This window comes from Callithrix jacchus, chromosome 7 (genome assembly GCF_049354715.1).
Source record: "Callithrix jacchus isolate 240 chromosome 7, calJac240_pri, whole genome shotgun sequence".
Classification (NCBI taxonomy): Eukaryota; Metazoa; Chordata; class Mammalia; order Primates; family Cebidae; genus Callithrix; species Callithrix jacchus.
Window position 1 is genome coordinate 106153867 of NC_133508.1, and position 16467 is coordinate 106170333.

The window sequence follows — 16467 nt, forward strand, 5'->3', positions numbered from 1 at the left end:
ATACTGTATAATTGTATTTCCATTGTGAGCAAGTATACCATGCTGATACAGTTGTGAATAGGCAAGCATTTTTGAAGAAGCAGGAAATCATGTAATAAGAATTGCAGAACATTTATGTTTAGTTCTAAAAGATTTAGCAGTGCTCTAGGGCAACTAGTCAGTAATGGGAATTCTGAAGAGGAGTTAGCACAATGGTTTACGAGACGTTAGTATGAAACCAGAGTTTGGGACAGGACTGTTTATAACCCAACAGGGCAAGAGAATGTCTGAAGTTAGGAAAAGGAAGTTGGTTAAAAATCTGAAAGTGACTCATGACTCATGACCTGAGCAAATTTAAAACCCCAAGACATTAATGATAAAATTGGAACAATAAACCAACAGTCGTTTCAGAGAATGGAAAGAGAGAATAGAACATTCCCTAAAATTTGCTATTATGATTCTAGCTTGATTTTAATGCCTTCAAGGGCAACTGAGATGCAGTACAGAGCTTTGTAACCCAAACTATTCACTCCTTTAAGCGGCCTTCTCAAAAGGTTTATTCAACTGTATCTTTACCAAAGAGAAGTAGCCTCAGACAGGTTCTTCATGGGTACTCCTCAAGGTATCTCCATAAATAATATGAAGCCCAGGTAAAAGATCACTTTGTTAGAAGGCTATGGGTGACTAGTCACATGGGCAAGGTGGCATATGGCATGGAACAGGAATAGGGAGAATGGGTATCTCCTTTGGTTCTTGCTGCAACCTGTCAATAACATATGAGACAGATGAACCAACAACTTCCATTTAACATTTCACGGAGGTCATTGTGGTGGTGAAATAAGCCAGGCACAGAAAGACAAATATCACATGTTCTCGTTCATATGTCGGAGCTAAAAAAAGTGGATCTAATGGAGGTAGAGAGTAGAAAGGTGATTACCTAAGGCTGAGAATGGCAGTGGGGAGGGAAGAATGAAGAGAAGTTAGTTAAGGGTTACAAATATACAATTAGAGAGAAGAAACAAGTACTAGCATTTGATAACACAGTAGGAAAATCATAATTAACAATAATTTATTGTGTATTTTAAAATACCTAGAAGAGAAGAATTGTAATGTTCCCTGCACACACACAAAAGATAAGTATTTGAGGTGCTTCGATACCCCAGTTACCCTGATTTGTTCATTACACATTGTATCAAAATAGCACATGTATCATGAAAGTATGTACAACTATTATACATCAACTTTAAACATTCACAGAGAACATAATGTACAGTGATTCACATTTTATTTATTCTTGAAATGTTGTACCATCATGTATTTATAAGGAGGAGAAATATCTTAAATGTAGTAAACAGTAAAAACCTGACAGGCTCTCGAAGACATTAGCCAGAGTCTGATAGCAATGGATCTTCCATGTTAACATTGAAAATGCCTGGCCAGAAAGTACTTCATCACCAAGATGAGGATTTTAAACTTGGCATCTGCACCAACACTTTACTTTGATTAGGGATCCTGTCAATAGGTTTGATCAATGTTCTGCTTTCCTGGTGGTACCTCCTAAATTCTCATTTGCAGCTGTCACTTTTTAGGGACTTGCAAACTCTCAGATCATTAAAGTGGCATGCCATGTGACTCAGATTTGACAGACAATCGCTTACTAAAAATATCTGTCCTGATCAGTGCTGATGTTCTAAAAGGATATTTTCAGCCTCTTGTTCTCTCTGCCTTTCTGTGATGACACTGTACCCGGTGAGTTAAAAGCAACAGAAGAAATAGCATTATTAAAGGCAGCAGGTTAGGCCTGCCAATGGGGATTTGGGTCGGAAGCAGGAGCTCATGCAGCCCTGTGAAGGGAATATCTCTGCTGATCCTCATAGTCCATGGACCGGTCACTGCATACTCCCACGCTTCTCAGACAGCCATAACTCTTCTCTCCAAATGGCCTTTAATTAGGACTGCTGTCACTGTTGCTTGGTTGGGTGGGTTTGATCTGACTTTGTTCAAGGCCATTATAATCTCTCCAGGTTCATGCTCAATTGGTGTGTCAGAGATTATGACCTTGCATGATTTCTCAAATTGACAAGTAGCAATGGTCATGGGCTGGGGTGGTTCGATACATTGTGAGAAATAGGTCTCAAGGCATCATCGCAAGGTTAATCTATGGTCTTCTCAACTCCTCTATTACATATGTCCTGGGTTTTTAACAGGGTGGGTAACAAACGGCACAGTAGAAATTGGCTTTATAAGCTGCCTTCTTTTGTGAATTCTACTTACGTGATCTGCCTTCTCTGGGATTTGGAATTTTAACTCTAATTGTCACTGGGATTTACCCATTCCAGTGTCTACCTTTAGCTATTTCTGAAAGAGTTGCTTTACAACCATTCTTGATATTTCTTTTGAAAAATGTCTATTTCCAAACTGAATACAACATCAATAAAGACTATTCACTGAATACAAATAAGTTATTTCTCCCCATGTCATATTTTCAATGATGGTTTTTTTACTCTAAATCTAGAAACCCAAAGTTGTGCTGTTTAAATATTTCGCCCTCACTATGTACATGTGTATTTGCTGACACTTGGTTTTACTACTTTGTTGTAAGTGAATGCAGTGAAAATGTAATTGACATTTTTTTTCCTTCTTGCATGATTTTTCAGTCCTCGAGAATTGCATTGAACAACAAACCCAATCAATAGGCCAGGGCCCACTGTCTACCCAGATTTCTGAGTAACTGAGGCAGGGACAGAGTACATGGTTCTCTAATATGGATAGTATTGGATTTGAAGAGAAAGATTGAAGATTTGTTTTTAACTATCTGATGAGTTACAGATGAGGCCTATGGCTATGTGTAATGTCTTGAGTTATAGAATACTACTTGCATTTCTTCTCTTCTGGTCCATGTCATAGAAGTGCATTTTTAAATTGGGTTGTTTGCCCAGCACTGCACATGAACTGGAGCTCTTCCTGAAATCTCACATCTTCACATGGGAACTCTGACCACTGGTCGCTCCCATCTACTCCCTCTCTTAAGAATCTGTATTTCACTATAAATACTCTGTGATTAGTTGGAATGTTCCCACAAACAGTCTGGAATTTCTCCGCACAATAATCTCTTAGGAAATTAAATTCTTCTAACTCTCTTCTCCCATTGATGAGGGCCCTTAAGACCTGGCTTTGTAAAATTGCCATTCCCCTCACCAGCATCACAGCCTGATTTTTCCAGCCCATGCAATAATCTGCAGTGACTGAGGCTACATCTAATCCTAGAATCCTCTGCTCCCCTTTGGTGAGTTGTGCTAAGGTTCAAGAGGACTTTATACCCAAACCTCCTGTCTGTATAATTCATTACTGATAACACCACTATAGGACTGGGGGGAAAGAGAAGAGTAATTTAGTTACATTCTGTAAAGGCTTCTTAAAATTTTTCTGCAGGGCTATATTAAATCACAATTTCTTTTCATGTGTTGACATATTCAACTTAATTTTAATTTTTATCTCAGTAATACATGTATATTATTTAAAATGTCAGTTAATGCTTCAAGGCTGATCATAGAAAAGCAGAAGTTTCTTTCTCCAAATATCCTTTCATCTGACTCTCACTCCATGAGGACAATCTCTTTAAGTGCATTTAGCTGTTTCTTCTGGTATTTAATGCCATATTTTTAAAAATTAAGTATCTATTGCTGTTTCTTGCTTTTTTTCAGTTTCAAGGTTATTTACACATTTTGAACTTATGGAAGATGAAATTTAGGGTTCTCACTTCCCTTCAATCACCATAGTCTCACCCCAGTTTTATTCCACCCCTCTTCTGAGTAATTTCTATCACCATTTAGATTGAACAAAAACGTAGTATGTTTATTATTCTGACTCTCAAATCTGTTCATACCTCAACTAAGAGGTGTACTATGATTATATTTTCTTTCTCCAATTTTTAATCTTTCTTGAAGTGGTTAATTGTCCCTTTCCTTTGTTTGTTTAGTTTTTTCTTTATATACCATGAATTCTCCAAACTCTCCAATATGACAATGAAACACCTCTCAATTCTGTCAAAGTGGTAGGGTAATCTATTTCCCTATTTCTTCTAATAGAAATTTCCCCCTTGGAGCCCTCTCTTTTTCTTTTCTAATCCAGACAATCTGTACTCTGGTTTTACTGCACAGCTGCCACATGAAATTCCCTTTCACTTTCCCTCTAGGATTCCTCTATCTTAAATACTGTTTCCTGGATCCTATATCTTCATCTTTCTCGGTTTACTCCATTCATTTTGGTAGAACATATCCATGGTGGAGAGATTCTAAGTTACTGCCATCATTCCTATATCCTGATGTTCATACCCTTGCATTGGTTGGGAGGTAGAAACTTGCTTTTTTCCAACATAATACGGCAAGGATGACGGATTGTCAGTTCCATTATTATATTACATAAGATCATAATGCATAATGCTCATCTTGCTAGAAGGCTCTCTTTCTTACTGGCTTGAAAAAAAAGCTTGCATATTATGTGATGTACTATGGAGAGGGTCACATAGTTAGGTGATGAAAGCAGCCTCTGACTGACAGTCAGCAAAAACTGAGGTCCTCAATTTTACATCCTGTGGGAGTTGAATGCTGCCAACAAATATGAGAATGTGGGAGCAAATCCTTTCCTGTCAGACCTTCAGATGAGAACAAAGTCCCACCTATCTCCTTGACTATAGCCTTGTAGAGGACCCAGCTAAGTCCTGCCCAAGCTTCTGCCCCAAAGAACATATTTAAAATATGTAGTTTTAAGTCACTAAGCTTCTGGTAATATTATTATACAGCGATAGAAAATAAATATAGATTTCAGAACCTGGAAATGGGGTATTATTAAAACAAATATTAAAAATTATGGAAAGGACTTTGGAACTGGGCAGTGGATGGAGGCTGAAAGAATTTTGAGAAGATTGACAGAAAAATACTGATAGACTCTTATAAATTTGGACTTTAAGGATCCTACCAGTGAGCACTCAGAGGCAGTGAGTAGTAACACATTATTGGAAACTGGATAAAGGAGCATCCGTCTTATGTAGTGGCAGAAAGCTTAGTGAAATTGTGACCTGCAGTCATACAGGAAGGAGAACATGTAAGTAATAGCCTTAATTAGCTAAGAAGATTTCCAAAGTGTTGAGGTTTCAACCTAGTATCTTCATGCTGTTTATGATCAAATGTGAGAGGAGAGACATATTTTGAGGGAATACAGTAAACAAAAAGGAAACAGAAATTGATTATTCTGAAAAATTTAAGCCTCTCCATATGTCAAAAGACACTAAAATTAAGAGATGACTTCCAAGCACTGTTAGAAAAGTAGAATCTAGACAAAAATCCAAGGGTATGCCTATACAACTTTTTATTAAAACTTCAGATCAAAGGATTATAGTAATACTCAATCACACAAGGACCCCTTGAAAGAGATTAAGAGTATGTTTCTTGGAATTGCTTAATCAAACCATAGGACCTTTAAAAAGATTAAAGGTGTATCCCTCACTTATCTCAGAAGGAATCTAAGGTATGGAAGAACTTGGAAAAAAAACGTGGCTTTTGCCTCATTGAATGGACTGTGGAAGATTTACAACATTTTTGAAAACGTGATTTCAGCAAAAGCACTGCCAGCTTGAACTGAAAGGTAGAGGGACCGTGTCAAACTGAAAGAGGCTATCAACCACTTAAATTCTACTGGAAAGAGGCAGGCTAATATAACTACTGAGTAACAAACACTTATTATACTTTTCTTGACTCACAGGGCAGAACTAAAAGTCCAGAACCAGGGCAAATAATTCCTAGATCTTGAAGGCTAATCAAGAACTTCCAACATTTGTGAAGTTGGCTTTTAGAATTGCTTTGATTCAGTGATTCTTGTGTACTTGCTATTTATCCTCCTTTTTAAAATAAAAACATCTATAGCTCTTATCCTATGCCTGTCCCATCACTGTAATTAGAGTGCATGGAGGGAAGATGACTTGTCCCTTTAGTTTTGCAGATCTATGCATTAAAAGGAACTACACCCAAGGAAACTCATCCATGCCTGGACTTAATTTATATAATGAAATTCTGAACGTTCAATACATGTTGTTATAGGATGAGACTTTTGGAGATCTTTGGAGGGAATGAATGTATTTTGCATGGGAAAGGGATATCAATCACTGAGGGCCAGATAGTGGACAATAAAAGACAGAATCTAAAAATGGCTCCACGATTCCCACCTCCTGGTATCCACACCTTCTACAGTCCTTTCCCCTTATTCAACAGAGTACACAAGAAGGACAGGATTCCACTTCTGTTATTACATTACAAAGAAATGTAGTACTTGTCTTGCTGGAAGACTTCCCCTTTGCTGGCTTTAAAGATGGCCTATCACAGCACTACTCCTCAGAACTATAAAGTTCTCAAATGCTTCAAAGAAAAAAGTTGCAAATTGTAAACAGCTGCCCCATGAAGAAGCCATGTTACAATGAACTGAGGAAATTGGCCAACAACCAGCAAGAATCTGAGGCCCTCAGTCCAGTATTCTTCAAGAAATTGAATGCTGCTGACAAAAATACAAGAGGAAGTAGATTCATCCCCAGTCAAGCCTCCAGATAAGAACCCAGTCTTGGCCAAAACCTTGATGGTACCCTGGAGAGGACCCAGCTCAGCTGTGCCTGGACTTCTAATTCACTGAAACTGTGTGATAATAAATGTGTGTTGTTTTAAGCCAATAAATTTGCAGTGATGTTGTTATGCAGCAAAAGTTAACTAATTTATTATCTTTCAGTACCTTATACTTTATTGATATCTGTTCTGTATAAAATTGCATATTCAAAATATAAATTTTTACTTAAAATTTTGAAAAATAATAGTGACTTCTAATCCATAGTGTTGTTATTTAGAAATCTGATACATTTTAATTTTTGAATCCTTGTGTCTGTTCTCTTTTTCCCCCCTATATTTAAGCTTCCAGGATTTTTGCTTTATGCCAAAAGTTTAAAAAGATATTGTTAATGTTCATTGATGCAAGTCATTTGGGTGACCTCTGCCAATTTAGAAACAGATGTCCATCATTTCTGAGAAATTTCTTTTTTAAAATGCTGATTTCTTCCTTTTTTCTAATTTTCTTTTTCTAGATATGCTATTAACTACCTGCCTGAATCAATCTTCACATTTTTGTATTTTTTTCTCTACTATTTTCCAAAGTTTTAATCTTTTTATTTTCTTGGACATTTTCTTAACTTTATCTGCCAACCCACTTGTGAAATATCTTATTTCTGTTGTCATGACTTTAATTTCCAAGTATTCTTTTTATGGTTTTTTTTTTTTCATTTTATTCTAGATGTTATGCCTGACTCACCAGGCAATGAAACAGTGACTGACCCAATGGGGTTTGTACTTGAGCAATGCAAATTAAAAGATGGCCTATCACAGTATTATTCCTCAGAAATATAAAGCTCTCAAATGCTTTATTATTTTTGACCTCATTTCATCATAACTCACCTTCTTCAAGGTCACCAAGAATAAAATCCCTGGTGACTATAGACATGGAGTTTGGAGTCAGTGAGACCTGGACTTGGGTCCTGATTTTGCAACTTAATGGCCATGACATCTTGGGCAAAGGCTTTAAATTCCCTAATGTTCTAGATTCCTCATCTATAAAATGAGACCAGTGACTTCAACTGGCTAGTGTTAGGTTGAATCAATATAATCCCTATCAAGTTCTTAATATAGTGCAGGGTAAGTGAACCATAAATGTATCTCTTGCTGCTTTTGGTGGCATTAAAGCACTTCTTTAGAGTCAACTGGAGAAATACTTCACAAAGTTCTCCTTGACTGTCTTTATTATATATTTGGTTTCTGTTTCTCTCTGTTTCTAGTTTACTAGTTCATGCTTCCCTTATAGAACCCTTTTTGTCTTCTAGTTTTATACTCTAAGCTCCTTGAAGGAAGGCCTTTTGTCTTTTTCATCCGTGTATTTCAATGTCTAACACAGTGTCTGTATCGCACTAATGCTCAGTAAGTTGTTTTTGAATTAATCCTCAAATGAATTTTACATTTTATGAACTGAAATTTGTTCATAGTCAATTTTTTTTGCTCTGTATTTGCATCCACACTTGCATCTGAGGCTGTAGAGACATTGTTGATATAAATAGCTTTTAGCAGATTAATATGCTATAAGCCACAAGGGAGATAACTCTGAAGCAGAATTGCCTACAAGCACAAATTTCACTAAAAAATTTGTTCAACTCAAGGATATAATTTCTTTCTATTCTTTGTATATACAAAGATGTACATGATGCACCAAAATAACTCTTTATATTAAAAACAATCATTTTTTTAGACCTAACTGAATTCCCAACTCTTCTAAAACGACTTTCTTGGCAAAGCGGATCCAACCAGATTTTCTTTCCTCCTTCCCTTCCCTGTTTATGTTCTTCCTTTCTCCTATATTTACTGTTCCCTTACAGCATGCTGGGTATTATGGTAGGTGCTAAATATTAAGTCATAAACTCAATAGACATACTGCCTGCCTCTGCAGTGTTCACTTTATAGTAAGGGACTCAGGCAATTGTCAACATGTGGGTCAGATTGGACTTAGATAGACAGACATATGAGTAAACTATTGCACCCACTAGGGTCTTGAGTATACATGGGGATCCAGCCTCCCAATAGTCAGAGAACATTTGCAGACACTGAGAAAGATGCCCATCTTTGGGGTTCACATGGGACTCCAAAGACCTGACAGAATGTGACTCTGGTCAGCAATAGGGTTCAGGCATATAGAAAAAGAGATAATGATGAAGGAAAATCATATTTAGGAAAATAACTGTTAAATGGAGCTTTCCCTGTCCTGTTGCAATCTCCCCCTGCCAGAATCCATGAGACTCAAGCCTTGATGCAGCTGTGTGAAGCTGATGGTCCTCTGAAACTCTCTACTCATTGTACAAGTGCCCCATGAGGGAGAGGACAGTGGTACAAGACAAATATCATCATTAAGTTATATTAGAGTCTTGCCCAAATAATCTGCTCCTTTCCAGAAGCAGAGACTTGTTGCTTTCTGGAGAGGGAGGAGAGCACCAAGTTCAGTCCAGACAAGGTCTTCAAGGGAACCAGCAGTGGCCTCTTTTCTTCATTGAGCAGAGGAACGTTGGAAGGAGCAATCATCAGCAAAAGGGCCACAGAACTACAAGCAGTGGAGGAGGTTGTTTGTGAAAGTCACATTTCTCCCCATGCCCAAGGGGTCTTGCTGAGTAGAATTAGGGGGAAAAGCAATATTTCCAATTAGTCAAGAGTGTAAAATCTCAGTCCATTGCACTTTGGGACATTTTTGTAATTTTCACATAGTTATACTTACTGGCAGGTGAGACACTGGGATATATAGGTTACATTATTAAATATATAATTGCAATAAAATGTAAATGTAATAATACCTAATATCTGCTGAATGCTTACCGTAAGCATGGCAAATGAATTATCTCATTTAATACTCATAGAAATAAGTGCTTGCTATGATTTCAATGTATGAGTCCATTCAGATTTTACTATTGAAACTTGAAGTTCAAGGTGATGATATTAAGAGGTAAGACCTGTGGGAGGCAATTAAGCCATGAAGACTCCATAAGGGATGAGACTAATGCCCTTTCAAAAGAGTTTGAGGGAACATTCATCTCTTTTTCGCCTTTTTATCATATGAGAACACAGCAAGAAGATGTCATCCTGAAAGCAGAAAGTGAGCTTTTACCAGACACAGAATTGTCGGGTGGCTTGATTTTAGTGTTTCCAACCTCCAGAACTGTGAGAAATAAATTTCTATTACTTATACATTACCCAGTTGAAGGTATTATGTTACAGCAGCGGGAGTAGACTAAGACAGTACAATTATTTCCAATTTACAAATGAGGAAATCTCCCTTTAATCAATGAGATTAAATTACTTGCCCAAGGTCACACAGTTAGGCTGTGGCAGAACTAACATGGAACCCGGGATGGTCTGATACCAGAACATACCTGTGTCTATCTCTCATGATTCACCACTTCTCTGATGATCATGCCAATAAAAACTTGCTTTCGAACTAGATAGAAGCTTTTCAAGGACTGAGATTGTCTCTGGTGCTTATTTAAAGCAACTTCAATGGTGTGTACCAGAATCCTGGGCATGGAGTACCACTCTAGGTAAGGTTTCCAGCAGGTAACTTGTACTGAATTGCCCCAATGTTCTACCTGCTGTGTTTCTTCCTCACCCCCTATATACTCCCATCCATGCATCTCAGACATCTGGCAGGTTACATTGCTTAGTACTTTTTCAAACTGCCTTCCCTGGGTAGTCTTCCACCTAGCCTGGTCATGATTGCCTCATGTTCTAACTTGCTCCTTCTTCCTTCAGTGGGAGGCTCCTTTACTTTAATATAACAGATCTTGGTCAGGTGAATCGAGGAAAGCAATTCAATTAGGATAACTCAAGTAAACTTGAAGCCATTCAGTAATCATTTATTGAATGTTTTTATTGTTCCAAGCACTATGATGAATAATGTAGACTCGGAGATGTATTGTTTGCAGAACTATAAAATTAGGCAAATTGAATTAATCATTCAATTTGTGGTATGACAGGAGAATTTGGAAAAGGGAGAACTCACTTTGGACTTGAGATGTCAAGGCTTTATGAAAGTGGCATTTGAGCTAGTCCTTGCAGTTTTGGCACAGATAAGAAAAAAAAAAGTTTATTTTCAGGAGGCAGCAGGGGGACACTGCTTTTACCCCTCCAAGAATTATTTGAATTTTTAAAATGAATGTCAAGTCAAATGAATCTCTAATGAGTGAAACTGCTGCCAGTGGGAAAAGGGAATGGGAAGGTAACTGTCACTAATGGGGTTCTTATTCAACACTATGCTAGTCGCTTTGCCTATTTCACTGCATTAAGTTCACAGCTCAATGGTCTGGCCATTATGATCTGCATTTATAGAAGAGGATATTGAGACTTAGAAGTTAAGGAACTTACCTACATTCCAAGTTAATAGATGGCTGAGCTGGAAGGCACATTCAATTCGATTCTGCCTGGGTACACAACTGGACTTCCCCCATTGAGCTGTTTGGAAGTGGAAACTATGGAACATTACCTTGAAAAAAGAAAAAGGGAAAAAACAAGGGGAAGGAAGAGTTCTATGGGAAAATAAAACTGGAAAACTGCATTAAAATTAAGCAATGACATAATTGCAGGTATTCTGGGATTGTTACTGTTAGTAAACATTAAGAATCTTCAAGAATAGGTATAGGCTGCATTATTTCCCAAACTGGACCATGAAAGTGAATTTTTCAGAGCATCTCTGAGATCCATTTATCGAACATATCTTGGAAAATGCTGCTTTACAGCCAGAAAGAGCAGAGTGGTAGGTGATATAGGTCAAGAGGAGAATGAGATGGTGACTGTTTAGGACATAAAAACTTTCCTTTTTCTAGTTGAAGCATAGCAATAATCTTCAAGATGGGTCAGCCTTGGCTGAGCACATCTTAGGAGCTCAATCAATACTTAGAGAATTGAACTGAATTAGGGAATGCAGCATATCTTCTCATTTCACCGGAGTTGTTACCAACAGCAGAACTCTTTAGAGAGAGTAGCTGTGTGAAGGACTGCTCTGGCAACACTTTGATCCGGCTGCTCTGGAGGCAGCAGCTGGTCATTTTGTGTGGGTCCTCCCTCTCTGCACTAGCCAATAAAAAATTCCAGAGTTTCTTCTCCTACTCAGGATCAGCTTATCTTTATCCCTAGCCTTAAAATGTGACTGAAAGTCTTGCTGTGTGTGTTCTTAATGTTTGTGTGTCCTTAATGTTTCAAGGGGAGATGAGTTTGCAGCTCTGTTTTCATCAAATATTTATATGGTGGTTCATTCTGATGAAAAAATATTGTACCCTGTGCTCACCGAGACATAATTGCAGCATTGTGGTCTTAATCTGAGCTACAAAACTCCAGAAATGAGTCCACATGCTTTCTTGAATTTTCAGGTAGACAGAAAATAGGATTTTGAAAACAAAAAGGGAAGAAGTCCGACTCACATGACTTCAAATTTTATTCAATTGCCTTTTCAGTTTTAAATAAACAGTGTTTGTGTTTTTGTCTTAGAGTGTGGGACAGAAGAATAGTGATAGCTCCATAAACCTGGTACTTTCAGCTTCCTTGATTGATAGTATAATACTCTAAGGCACAAAGGTCAATTATTGAATGATCTCCATATTAAAGAAGAATAAACAGATCTGAGAGGATAGCAATTGTTAATGGCACCAATCTATTTAATTTATTTGAACATATCTGTTAAACAGTAATATATGCTAAGCAGTGTACTAGGACCTGGGAATATGAGGATGAAGATAAATAAGATACTGTCAGAATCCAGGAAGAAGGACAAAATGTAAATGAAAAACTCAAATCTGTGTTGATAAGCACAGGACAGGGTCAGCTCACAGTGCTGAGGGAGCATCTCTTTCTCTTTTTTTGAGACGGAGTTTCACTCTTGTTACCCAGACTGGAGTGCAATGGCATGATCTCGGCTCACCGCAACCTCTGCCTCCTGGGTTCAGGCAATTCTCCTGCCTCAGCCTCCTGAGTAGCTGGGACTACAGGTACACGCCACCATGCCCAGCTAATTTTTCGTACTTTTTTAGTAGAGACGGGGTTTCACCATGTTGACCAGGATGGTCTCGATCTCTTGACCTCGTGATCCACCCGCCTCAGCCTCCCAAAGTGCTGGGATTATGGGTGCATCTCTTTCTTAGTGAGATATGACAGACATGTGCTGAGAGTGGTTTGGGGCAGTGGTACTCAAACTTCAGTGTACACCAGAATCACCATAGAGGAGATGGTGAAGGCCCCTCACCAGACTTCTGACTCTGTAGGTCTGGGGTGGAGCCTGAGAATTTGCTTTTGAAGACGTACTGTTGATGCTGCTGATTTGGGGACCACATTTTAGGAGCCACTGACTTGGGGGACTGGTTAATGCAGGGTCTTGGAAGTATGACAAAAATTGGATTCATCATTAAAGGGATAAGAAAAAGGTATTAATTAAGGGTCAGGAGGAAGACTGTCAACTTGTCCTGAAATCCTAGCAATATGCTGCTATCAAGGCTTGGGAACAAGAGAAGAGAAGTGGAGAAATAGGATGTGTCAATGATCCTTGCTTAAGACTGTCCCAGGGGCAGAAACATGATGGATGCTGGCGACGATGCTGTTGGGCATGTGGTTTTATTTTTGTAGGAAGGAAGTAAAGACAGGTTGAGACTGATGGGCCCACCACAGTTGTTTTTATACTTGAAATAATGGGGAAAATTCCTGTGGCTATATATCTATGGCAGTGTCTTGAGGGAAAAAGGCAGGCTTTTTGTGTGCCCTCTCCCCCCACCGACTTATTTCTGCAAATAGAGCAGCTATGCTTTTATTTTTTATCTGCTGGGAAACCTTGTGATAATTCATTTTCAGAAAAGGTTCTACAGCAAAATGGAATTTGACCACAGTGAAATTCATGTAAAAGAAGAGGTTAAGGATTTGAGGGATTTTATGGGATTTGCTGAAATGGGGGTTCTTCGTAGTTCTATCATAGCTAGTGCTCCTTCTGGTTGCCAAGGTGAAAAAATCCTTTGTGTAGCAGTGACTCTGGAATAATGTTTTCACAGAGAAAACCCAAGTGAGAGATAAACAGCTGTCTGCTAGTGAAAAGGTTATATACAATTACTCCTAAGGGCTTTGGGGAAGACAAGAAATGTGTAGCCCTTTTAGCTCGATACTGTGTCCAGGGTCATTTGTTTATTGGAAACATTGGGTAATTAGTAGATTTGCTGGTCCAGTTGGCATTTGTCTTATTGATCCCCTGATATTTTGTAAATGCTTTCATTCATGTAATGCCATTTGCTCTGCTTATATAGACTTTGTAGTGTGTTTCTAGAGAAAGCATTGGAAAAAAATAAGATGGTTATATATAAAGATATATATAAATGTACCCACCAGAAAAAGGGTGAAGTGGGGGTGAGATAAAAGCAATGCCATAATTTAATCCATTTTTTTCCAAAGCATGTTTGGATAATCATATAAAATGCTTCTCAATAGTAAAATATCTAAATATAAAACTACTAACTCAAAATTTCAATGGGATACCTAGAATTTGTACCTTAACAAGTTCCTAGGTGATTCTTTGCAGTCAACTCATTGTCAGGTGTTTAAAAACTATGGATTTAGGCCACTGGGCCACCTACATATGCCCCTATTTGATTTATTCAACCAGGGCCAGTCTACAATGCACAAAGCTATGGACAACCAGGGGGGAAAGCCTATCCTTAGTACTCACTACTCATTCATCATCACCATTTTTATTTGCCTGATTGTTCAAAATGAAATATGTACCCCACACAAAATATGCTCAAAATAAATATTCACTAATGATCCGCTAACAAACTGGTAGCAAAAACTCCTCTCTTAGTTGACAGAACTACCCTCAGGGAGAAATGTAAACTAATTCCGGGATTGAAAATGCTGTTTGATCCTTAAATGTGTAAGAAAAGTGCTGTGGTCTAGATGTTTGTGTCCCCCCCAAAATTTTTACACTGAAATCTAGTCTCCAATGTTGTAGTATTTAGAAGTGAGGTTTTATGGGAGATGATTAGGTCATTAAATCGGAGCCCCCATGAATGGGATTAGGTCCCTTATAAGAAATATACCCTACCTGATTGTGCTCCTGGAGCTACAGTTAGTGCCCTTATAAAATAGGTTCAAGGGGGCTCATTTGCCTCTTCCACAACGTGAGGACACAGTGAGAAGCCAGCAGTCTGCTACCTAGAAAGGACCTTCACAAGAACCTGACCATGTTGGCACAGTGATCTTGGAATTCCCAGCCACTAGAACTGTGAAAACAAATTTCTGTTGTTTATAAGCTACACAGTTTGCAGTATTTTCTTATATCAGCCTGGGTGGACTAAAATAGAAATTCATATCAAGAAGCAGGGTGTTCCTATAATAAATAGATAAAAATGTGGAAATGGCTTTGAAACTGAGTAATGGATAGATTACTGAAAGATTTTTTACATGCTTTACATGTAGAAAAGAGCTTTTAGCTTTACGTGTAGAAAAAGTCTACATTGCTGTCAATAGACCAAAAGGGGTCATTCAGGTGAGGGCTAGAAGAAAAGGAGAGCTGTAGAGAAAAAGCATCATCCTGCTTAGAGATTACCTATGTGGTCATGAACAGAATGTTGATACAAATACAGATGATAAAGCCCATTCTGATGAAATCTCAGATGGAAACTAGAAACATTATTGGAGACTGAAAAAAAGTGATCCTTGTTATAAGGAAGCAAAGAATTTCAGTGAATTTAGTTTGTGTCCTAGTGTTTTGTAAAAAGTAGAACTTGTGAGCAATAAAACATGATATTTAATAGATGAAATTTCTATGCAAAGTGTTGAAGGTGCCATTCAGCCTCTTTTAAATGTTTGTGGTAAAATGCAATAAAAGAGAAATGGTTTAAAGATGGTATTTTCAATCAAAAGAGAAATAAAACTTGGAAAAAATTGGAAAATTCTTAGCCTATTCATACTGAAGAATATGAGAAAGTGTGCTTAGAAGAAAAGACAATAGGTGTCCAAGCCACTGTTTGAAAAGATTTGTATGATTCAGAGGAACTCCCTTTCTTTTCCTCAGTACAATGGAAGAATGGCTCCAAAGGCTTTTTGGTGATAGTCAGAGCTGCCCCTGCTACCACAAACCCAGAGTCTAAAGATTCTGAGGGCAATTTCAAGGCTTCTCTCCCTGTATTTCATCTCATCAATACTCAGCAGTGGGCCCAGAGTCTCGCGGGCCCAGCCCCCACCCTTATGTGTCCAGAAGGTGAGATATTTAGTCAGAAAACATTATTTTTAAGCTTTAAGATTTAATTGTGTTTGCTGTGTTGGGTTTTGGACTTACATGTGACCTGTTACTGCTTTCTTCTTTTCAGTCTCCCTGTTCTAGAATGGAAATGTCTATCCTATGCCTGTCTCACCATTGCATTTTTGAAGTACATAACTTATTTGACTTCACAGGCTTATAATGGCGATAAATTTGCCTCAGAATGAATAGTACCTTGAGTCTCACCCGTAACTGATATGTATGATATTTAGATGTGTTTCTGGACTTCAGAATTTTGAGTTGATCCTGGACTGAGTTAAGACTTCCAGGTCTAATGAGCTAGAATGAATGTATTTTTCATGTGAGAAGGATACACAATTTGGACAGGGGTAGAATGTGTTAGTCTGAATAGTTGTGTCCCCCCAAACCTCCTATGTTGAAACCTAATTTTTAATATGATTGATAGTATTAGGAGGTGGAGTCTTTTGGAAGATGATTAGGTCATGATAATAGAGCCCATGTGAATGGAATAAGTGACCTTATAAAATAGTCGCAAGAGAGCTCATTTGCCTCTTTCACTATGTAAGGACAACGCTCAACAGAACCTGAACCTGCTGGCACCCGACTCTTGGACTTCCCAGT